This window comes from Lynx canadensis, chromosome B2 (assembly GCF_007474595.2).
Source record: "Lynx canadensis isolate LIC74 chromosome B2, mLynCan4.pri.v2, whole genome shotgun sequence".
Lineage (NCBI taxonomy): Eukaryota > Metazoa > Chordata > Mammalia > Carnivora > Felidae > Lynx > Lynx canadensis.
The window spans coordinates 66,784,386-66,794,758 of record NC_044307.1 but is presented as its reverse complement, the minus strand read 5'-3'; positions in this window follow the sequence as shown (position 1 = coordinate 66,794,758).

Sequence of the window (10,373 nt, the reverse complement as noted above, 5' to 3'; positions counted from 1 at the left end):
CTTTCTTTCTTTCTCTTTCTTTTTTCTCTCTCTCTCTCTTTCTAAGTAGGCTCCTCAAGTAGGGTCGGATCCCAAGGTGGGGCTTGAACTCATCACCCTGAGATCCAGACCTGAGCTGAGATCAAAAGGCTGAGGCTTAACTGTCTAAACCACCCAGATGCCCCCAACTGTAACTCTTAATATAATCATGTCTGGAGAAATAGGATTACAGTGCTATTGAAGCCCCCAGGAAATATATAAAAGCATAAATGTGTCCTATACTTAATACCCATTCTCTAATCCTTATCTGAAATGGATAGTATTTTTATTGGATTAGATTTCTAATCCACTTTTATTTTTTTTTATTTTAACATTTATTTTTGAGACAGGGAGAGATAGCATGAACGGGGGAGGGTCATAGAGAGATGGAGACACAGAATCTGAAGCAGGCTCCAGGCTCTGAGCTGTCAGCACAGAGCCCTACGCGGGGCTCGAACTCACGGACTGTGAGATCATGACCTGAGCTGAAGTCGGCCCCTTAACCGACTGAGCCACCCAGGCGCCCCAAGATTTCTAATCCAATCCAATCTAGTTGAATCAAATCGAATCCTAATATTGTGTTGAGAATTTTTGCACATAGGTCTATGAGAAAGAGGTCTGTAGTTTTCTTGCAATGTCCTTGCTTTTGGTATTGGGTCAATGCTGGTCTCATAGAAAGAGTTAGAAAGTTTTCCTTTATCTTCTATTTTCCGCAAAAGATTGTAGAAAATTGGTGTAATTTCTTCCTTAAATGTTTTGTAGAATTCACTAGTGAAAACATCTGGACTTGGTGCTTTCTGTTTTGCAGTTGTTAAATGTTGGTTTAATTTCTTTAATAGATACAGATATAATAGAAGTAGTTTATTTCTTGTGTGAATTTTGGCAGATTGTGTCTTTCAAGGAAAAAATCCATTTCAATTAAATCATCAAATTTGTGGACATAGAGTTGTTCATAGTACTCTTTTTTAAGGTCCATGGGAGGGGTGTCTGGGTGGCTCAGGCAGTTGAGCATCAGACTCTTGATTTTGCTTAGGTCATGATCACAGGGTCATGGGATAGAGGACCGCATTGGAGAGCCTATTTGAGATTCTCCAAAAAAAGTTTTTTTTAAAATAAAGTCCATGGGATATACAGTGATGTCCCATTTTTTTATTTCCAATACTAGTAACTTGTGTCTTCTCTTTTTTTCCTTTGTTGGCCTGGCTAGAAGTTTATGATTTTATTGCTCTTTTCAAAGAACCAGCTTTTGTTTTTATCCATTTTCTCTGTTGATTTCCTGTTTTCAATTTCATTGATATCTGCTCTAATTTTTATTATTTCTTTTCTTCTGCTTACTTGTATTTAATTTGCTCTTCCTTTTTTATTTCCTAAGATGGAAACTTAGATAATTGATTTTAGATTTCTAAGTTTATTCATTTCGAGAGAAAGATCACAAGCATGTGAGTGAAACAGCAGGAGCGGGGGAGGGGCAGAAAGAGAAGGAGAGACAGAATCCAAGCAGAGAATCCATAGTGTCAGCGAGGAACTTGAGGCAGGGCTCCATCTCACGAACAATGAGATCATGACCTGAGCTGAAATCAAGAGTCGAAATCATGTGTCCGACCTTAAGCGACTGAGCCACCCAGTAGCCCCTAGATTTTTCTTCTTTTCTTATATGCATTCAAGTCTATAAGTTTCCCTCTAAACACTCTGGGTCTGTGGCTTGTCTTCTCGTTATCTAAACAGTGTCTTTCACACAGCAGAAGTTTTAAATTTTAAGTATTGTTCTATTTTCTTTGTTGGCTTTTTTTATTTCTATTTTTTTTTTAAAGTAATCTTTATGTGTACAGTGGGCCTTGAACTTACAACCCCCAAATCAAGAGTTGCATGCTCCATGGACTGAGCCAGCCAGGCACTCCCAGTATTTTTCTACTTTCTGAAGGGCTTCCTTCATTTTATCCTGCCACATAAAGGTGAATTCTACCAAATATAAGTAAGAAATTATACCAATTCTCTACAATCTCTTCCAGAAGGTAGAAGCAGAGGAAATACTTCCTAACTCATTGTATGAGGTCAAAATTACCCTAACACCAGTAGTGAACCCTAAAGTAAACTATGGATTTGAGTGATAGTGACTTGTCTATGTGGGATCATCAGAGCAAGGAATGTACCAGTATGGTGACAGATGTTGACGGTGAGGAAGGCTGTGTGATGGGGGTTGGAGGACAGGAGGTGGGAGGAGTATATAGGAAATCTGTGGACTTACAGCTCAACTTTGCTATGAACCTAAAACTGCTTTATGAAAATAAAGTCTATTTTTGAAAAGAGGAATTTTGTGTCAAGCTTTTCATTTTGATTTTGTTTTTAATTGGATCAGCTAATTTTTGCCCCTTGGCCAGTTGACTAGCAAATAACATTCTAATATTCTATTTTCTTACTTGGTGAGAGGTGCTAAATAAAGACATATCTAAAATGGTAATTACAGGCCCTTTTATGTATTTTAAATTATTCATAAAATAGAGCAAAATGCATCCCCTGTCGTTCAAGATCTATGACATTAAGCCTTTAGTGATTTAAAAAAAAAAAAAAAAGGTGAAATATTTTACTCTAGATCCCAACTAGAACTTAGAATATTCACTAAGCAAGTAGAAAATTGTGACCGTGGGGCTTTCAGGTCCGGTTTACCCTCTACTTCTCCCCACCGCCCCAGACACGAATAAAGGTAAAAACGCGGAATTTCAGCGCGATTTTTACCCGAGGGCCCCTCGAGCCTGCGCTTTCTTTTTGCAGACAGAAAGGCTTCCACTCGCTCACACCTTTACCTCCGGGAGGGGTCTGACCGCAAGCTCTGGAGACAGGGGCTGAATCAGCCCCACTCCGCAGCTCTAGCTCCCCTCCACCCACTTAACCTCGTAAGGCGCACCAGGGCCTTTCTCAGCTGGCAGCGGTTGCCGAAGATTCCCGAAGCTCCCGGGTCGGAAGCGGAGAAGGCGCTCGACGGCCCACCCTCTCCTAGGCGCCGCTTCCCCCGCACTGCGAGTCTCTAGAGGCCCCCGCCCAGGTCCTGGCCCGGCCCCAGCTTCCCCTTGAGTTTGCACAAGGGCGGGGTCACGGTGCGGCGCTCCCGCACTGGCTGTGGGGGTGGGATTAGGGGTCCCTGTATCCTCGGAGGAAAATATCATGGTCTCAACACCATCCCACAAGGGGGCAGCAAACACCTCCCTTGGCTCTGGAAGCAGCTAGATGAGCAATTTCAACTTGAAATTTAGGCACAAACCAGGGTGTGAATTCAGTAGGAACCCTAATTTTGGGAAATAGGCCCTATAGAGTTTAACTTGCCACCTGAATCAGGGAGGGTGGCATTATGTAGGACACCTACAATCAGCCAGGCTTGTCTTCTCATTTAATTCTTGGAAAACTCCTGTGAGGGGGGTCGTGGGTGTCCCCATTTCACAGATGAAGACACTGAGGTCAGGGAGCCACTGTGCTTGGGAACCCGAGTGGATGTGATGCCAAAGCCAAGCAATTTCTGTTCCACCAGTTTGCCTCTCAAGGACCCTTGGGCATACTTCCAGGAGGAAGGGGATTTCGGCTTTGAACTGTAATCCCTACCAAGAAAAAACTGTTTCCCTGCCAATGAGTATAGTTAACGTGAGCTGCAAGATGATTATAGAATTAATATGTGTTCACATGATTTTGAAAAATGAAAACGTAACCTAGAGATAAATTTATTCCTCCCATTTTTTTTTCCAGGCAAAATTCTGGGATCCTTATTGTTGAGTAGTCTTTTGCCCTATTTTATAAAAAACGCATTTCCCCCATGTTGTTAAACATTTTTTTCTTATTATTACAGTATGTTCTTCTCTATAATTTGTCTTTTCATTTCACACTGGGAAGGCAAGGTATAGGAGATAAGTTTTAATTCTAATTTGGCAAAAAACTATCATTGTTCTTTTATGGTGACAGCATTTGGAGCCATGATCTAGTTCTCTTTACCTTCAAATTACATAAACATCAATGTATATATTCTAATAGCACTGCCTTTTAAAAGATGCAAAATTTGGGGGGCACCTTGGTGGCTCGGCTCAGTCGGTTAGGCGTTGGACTTCAGCTCAGGTCATGATCTCATAGTTCATGAGTTCAAGCACCACATCAGGCTCTGCAGTGACAGTGCAGAGCCTGCCTAGGACTCTCTCTAGGCCTCTCTCTCTGTCCCTCCCCTACTCACACTTTCTCTCTGTCTCAAAATAAATAAACTTTAAAAAAATGCAAAATTTTTATTCTGTTTCTGGTAATTTTTTTATGTGTATGTCAGACAGCCATCCAAATTTATTTCCAAAATACCCAATGCCCCATCATTGTTTTGAAATAATTTTATTATATACCATACTATTTTGTATATATGTATATGTTTGTTTTGTGTGCTTGTTTCTGGACTTCCTCTTCTGTTCCACAAAGACAAGGAGACTGACATGACCTCAAATTTTCAAAGGATCACTCTGGCTGCTATAAGGAGAATAGACGTTAAAAGGGAAATATTTTGATCTCATGGAAAAGTTGTAACTTAAGCCGTTGTAAGACCATGGGGAAGCTATTACAGAGGCAAGGGATAATGATGGCTTAGACTGAACTAGTTTCTTAGGAGTGAAGGCCATGAGAAGATATATATAAACATATTTGAGATATATTTTGAAGGTAGAGCTGACAGAATTTGTTTATAGGTATAAAATGTGACACAAAGAGAGGAAATCAACCAGGTGAATAGTGGTGGTCTTTACTGAAAAGGAGAGTAGTAGGGAAGGGCAGATGTGGGGAGTAGGTTTAAATGAGATACCTATTATAGTGCAGGTGTCAGGTAGGGAGTCGAATATATCAAATAAACATTTTTCTTCTGATTCTTTGTAGTTTGATACAAAGTTGCAAAAGAAAAATGCAATCTCTAAAGAGAAGAAAGTTGTTATCCTTGTACTAGTGATTCTACAGCTGAGATTCTTTTTTAATGGAAATATTTGTAACATGAAACAACTTTCATGTATGCAGATACTAACAGCTGATATTTTTTGTTTCCTACTTGCTTGGCACAATTAAGGGCTTTACATGCATTAACTCATTTAAGCATCACAGTTCTAGGATCAAGGTACTATTTATTATCATCCCCGTTGTACAGATGGAAAACGAAGGACTAGGAGGTTAGCCACCTTGCCCAAGGTCACACACAACCAGTTAGTGGTGGTGGAGGGAGTGCAGAAAGAGGGAAAAAGAGGGGGTGAAGCAGGATCTAGAATTCAGAGCAATTAGTCATCGTTGACGGCAGAATGTCGACAGTCTAAACGTGCCAGTACATCGTGATGTATAATGTTAATTGTATTTATCGAAGTAGGAAAATACGAGGAGCCAGAAATTGTCCTGAGCTTCTTGCATGCATTCAATTAATTTAATCTCCTGAACAATACAACAAGCACTACTATTTTCATTGTTCACATTTTACAGATGAGGAAATCGAGGAACAAAGAAGTTTGATAAACTGCCCAGAGTCACAAATCCAGAAAGGTAGCAAAGCTGGAGCTGAAATCCATAGCTCTCTATTCCTTTCATAAACATTTTGTGCCAGGCGCAGTACGACCTGCTAAGAATAGCTAGAGAAAGGAAGACCTGCTCCCGGTTCTCAATGAATTCCAACCTATCTGAGCAAGCACACGCAGATTGGACCCTTCTTTCAACCACTTTGCCTTCGAAGGTCCAAAAATGAGACCGGGAGCCCTGACTTTGTCACGTTACTGGACATTGAAGGTGCCGTGTTCATGTGGCGCCTGCGGACTGAGGGGAAACCAGGAGTTCGAAAGCCGCCCCCAGCTTTCCAGTGCGCCGTATCCGGCAGCTCCGGTAGGTCCCCGCAGCCAGCTTCGGGGTTCCCGCGGCCGCCGCTCGGTTGGGCGCGCGGAGCTGCTTTCGGGGAAGCCTTAGGGCACACAGTGACCCGAGGCAGCGGCGCGCCTTCAGCAAATCCGAACCACCTGCGCACGCCGGTTTCTCGCCTGCAGCAACGGGCTGCGGGACTGGGCGGCTCCGGAGTACACCCTAGCCTACGGCGCCAAAACGCGCCTGCCGCACCGTGGGCTTCCCGGTTTCCCGCGGGCCGTGGTTTACAGCTTCCACCCGGAGCTGACGGTGGCCTCGCTCAGGAGGAGAGGGAGGATTTATCTGTAAGGCCCAAGACGCATCGATCTGCGAATTTTCCAGATTTCAAGAAGAGCACCTGCAACCCTAGAGGTGTTTGACCTACCTGTAATGCGCGCGTCAAAGATTTTTGGTGAGTGCTCGAACTGGGCCGCCCACCATGAGGCCTGTTTAGGCGCGCTCCTTCTCTGGCCACCCCTGGTACAATCGCTCGGCCACCTCAGGCCTATCCTCTCCGGTACCACCTCCTCGCCGCGCGCACAACCCAAGAACCAAATTACACACTTCTAGCAATGGACCAAGCTCCTGCTGTAAGTGCAAATTTTGGACCCCAGGGCGGCCAGGATCTCCATTTTCCCACTGTCATAGAAGGAAAAGGTTTAGTCCATTATCCTCTGCGGAAGAAGGCAGCTCCTAGTCCATGAGTCACCTGAGGCTAGGAAGGACCACTGCGGGCCCTGGGGTGGCTGGGCGAGTCTGAGAACTAAGGGCAGGGTTGGGATGAACCCAGGGACTGTCCTGAGTGGGGAGCGCTGTTCGCCTTTCTGCAAGGCCTCCCGAGCTTTCTGGAGGCCGCGTCCCGCCCACTCTGTTTGGGGAAACCGCAGTCTTCTGGGGTCCCTGAAGATTTAGCCGGGTGATGGCAGGGAAAGAATCGGCATGTCCCCCTGCATGCCCTCTACCCGCCTAACCTCAAAGGGTACCACCACATGCTCAATTTAGTCCCAAGGATAAAAAGCGGGGGCAGGCTTCCTCTGGTTTCACTTAACGATGGATGAGGGATTTTCAACAAGCAAGGTATTACGGGTGGCCCTGTGAACTACTGAAAGTCTTGTAGGTTTTTCCTTTCGGAGACAGAGAAGGAGAAGCTAATGGAAGCCATGATGATCGTCTATATTAGTTGTTGGTGAGAAAACTGGGATGCAGGGCCTTTCCTTATGCTCACCTCAACACAAAGAGAGTGGGTGGGCTGTGTGGGTGCACAGTGTGGGTATCAAGAGGCCCATCCATTTGGAGTTCTGTCACAGAATGTGCCTGTCCTGCTTTTGGGCGGGGAGGGGGGGGGAGGAAAAATTATTTGCGCTTTACTTTTCTGAGTTCTTGGCTGAAACCCCTGTAACAAAAGACATATTAACAAGAGAAAGATACGGGAAAAAATAAGCAACACTGCCTAACCCCTTAGGATTTAGGCTTAAATACCATTTTAATAGGAAAAGAGGAGGAATGTAAATCTCTTAGGGGAGAGGAAGTCATTTTTAGAAAGATAAATGGGCCCTTCGAAGAATAGGTGTGAGGTCTGAGGATTTGTGACAGTTTGCCTGGGTGTCATCCATTTTTATCAATCTTAGCCTCGTTTATGAGACTCTGGCCAGGAGGTGTTTATGCCAGTTGAGTTCCTTCTGGAGTATGTCTTTGGGCAGAAAAAGGGAGTTCAGAGAAAGCCTGTCCCTGCATTTGCTGTTTTTCAACCACCTACAGCCCAAAACAGTGTATCAAAGCAGCTTATTGGGGGTGGCATATCCTGAACTTCTACAGTCATTTTGGGGTGTCATTCTGTTACCTTTCATTTGCTATTTTTTTTTAATTTTTTTTAATGTTTATTTATTTTTGAGACAGAGAGAGACAGAGCATGAACGGGGGAGGGTCACAGAGAGAGGGAGACACAGAATCTGAAACAGGCTCCAGGCTCTGAGCTGTCAGCACAGAGCCCGACGCGGGGCTCGAACCCACCGACCGCGAGATCCTGACCTGAGCCGAAGTCGGACGCTTAACCGACCAAGCCACCCAGGCGCCCCTCATTTGCTATTAATAGAAACTTGTTTTAAAGATCACAAGTGGTTCTGTTAAAGAAATAAAATTTCAGTTCTTTAATACTGAGATGATGACTCTTGTTTTGCCAACATACTTAGCACAATTTTGGACTGCAATTTAGTATGGTGTACAATGTAGTAATTTTAGAAATCACTGCAATATAATTTTAGAACATTTCCATCACCCCTCAAAAAACTTTGTGCATCTGCAATCACTCCAGCCTCTAGCCACAGGCAATCTTTCTGTCTCTATAAAGGTTTACATAAACAGAATCCTAATAATATTTATCTTTTAGTGTCTGGCTTCTTTCAATTATTATGATGTTTTCAGTGTTCATCCTGCTATGCTATGACAAGCATCGGTATTTCCTTCCTTTCATTTATTTTTCTTTTAATTATTTTTAAAATTTACATCAAAGTTAGTTAGCATATAGTGCAATAATGATTTCAGGAGTAGAATCCAGTGATTCATTCCCTACGTATAACACCCAGTGCTCCTCCCAACAAGTGTCTTTCTTAATGCCCCTTGCCCATTTAGCCCATCCCCTCACACACAACCCCTCCTTTTATTTATTTTAAGTTTATTTTGAGAGGGGGAGGGACAGAGAGAGGGGAGAACAGAGGCTCTGAAGTGGGCTCTGTGCTGACAGCAGACATCCCAATTCAGGGCCTGAACTCACTGAAATCAAGACCTGAGCCAAAGTCAGACGCTTAATCCACCGAGCCACCCAGGTGCCCCAAGTATTTCCTTCCTTTTAGTTTCAACTAGTGTTCCATAAGATGGATATAGTACAAATTTTTTTTTAATTTTTTTTAACGTTTATTTATTTTTGAGACAGAGACAGAGCATGAACAGGGGAGGGTTAGAGAGAGAGGGAGACACAGAATCTGAAACAGGCTCTAGGCTCTCAACGGTCAGCACAGAGCCCGACGCGGGGCTCGACCTCATGGACTGTGAGATCATGACCTGAGCCGAAGTCAGACGCTTAACCGACTGAGCCACCCAGGTGCCCCACAAATTTTTTTATACATTAACCAATTAATGGATGTTTGGGTTGTTGTCATTTGGATGTCATGAAAAAAAAAATGCTATGAACATTTGCTTAGAAGACTTTGTTTTCTCTTGGGCAGATATCCAGGAATGCTCATGTAGAGACAGGCAAACTTTCCCAAGGTGGCTTTTGACATTCCCACCAGAAGTGTATGTGGGCTCTAGTTTCTCCACATCCTCAATACTTGTTACTGTCTTTTTGATTTTAGACATTTTGGGTGCTCTAGTGCTATTTTGTGCTTTTAATTTTCTTTTCCCTAATAACGTATGATATAGAAGATCTTTTATGTGCTATTGGCCTTTTGTATGGTGAAAGATACATTAATATCTTCTATCCATTTTTTTCTTTAGACCATTTCTAATTGGTTGTCTTAATAAGTTGTAAGATCTATATTTATCCTTTATATAATATAAAACTCTCAAGTAATTTCTCCTAGTGTGTGGTCAGTCTCTTCACTTTGTTGATGGTGTTTTTTTAAAGCACAAAGTTTAATTATGATGAACTCTAACTTACCAACATTTTTATCCCTTTTGCTTTTGGTATTTTATATATATATATATATATATATATATATATATATATATATATATTTTAAGCGCGTGCGCACAAGAGAGAGAAGGAGAACATGAGCTTGAGCGTGAGCAGGGGATGGGCAGAGAGAGAGGGAGACACAGAATCTGAGGCAGGCTCTAGGCACTAAGCTGTCAGCACAGAGCCTGATATGGGGCTCAAAGTTGTGAACGGCAAGAGCATGACCTGGGCCAAAGTTGGACGCGTAACCGACTGAGCCACCCTGGTTCCCCTCTTTTGGTATTATATCTAAAAACTCTTTGCCTAGGGTTACCTGGCTGGCTCAAGTCAGGAGAGCATGGGACTCTTGATCTCTCAGTGTCCTGAGTTCAAGCCCCACAATTGGGTACAAAGCTAACTCTAAAAAAAAAAAAAAAAAACAACAACAAAAAAAAACAACTTTGCCTAAACCAAGGTCATTAAAATTTCCTTTTTTGTTTTCTGGACACCAGTGGGGTGTAGAGCTTATTTAAAATCTTTGCCTCAGGGCATGTGGGTGGCTCAGTGGGTTAGCTGTCTGTTTCTGTTGGCTCAGCAACCCCCCCTCCCCCAGGCTCTGTGCTGATTGCATGCAGTCAGCTTGGGATTCTCTCCCTCTCTCTCTGCCCCTTCCTCATGTGCACTTTCTTTTTAAAAAATTTTAAAAACCCTTGCCTCATGGCGCCTGGATTTGCGTCCTACTTCAGCTCAAGTCTGTTCGTATGTTTGAGCCCTGCATCAGGCTCTGTGCTGACAGCTCAGATTTTGTGTCTCCCTCTGTAAGAGT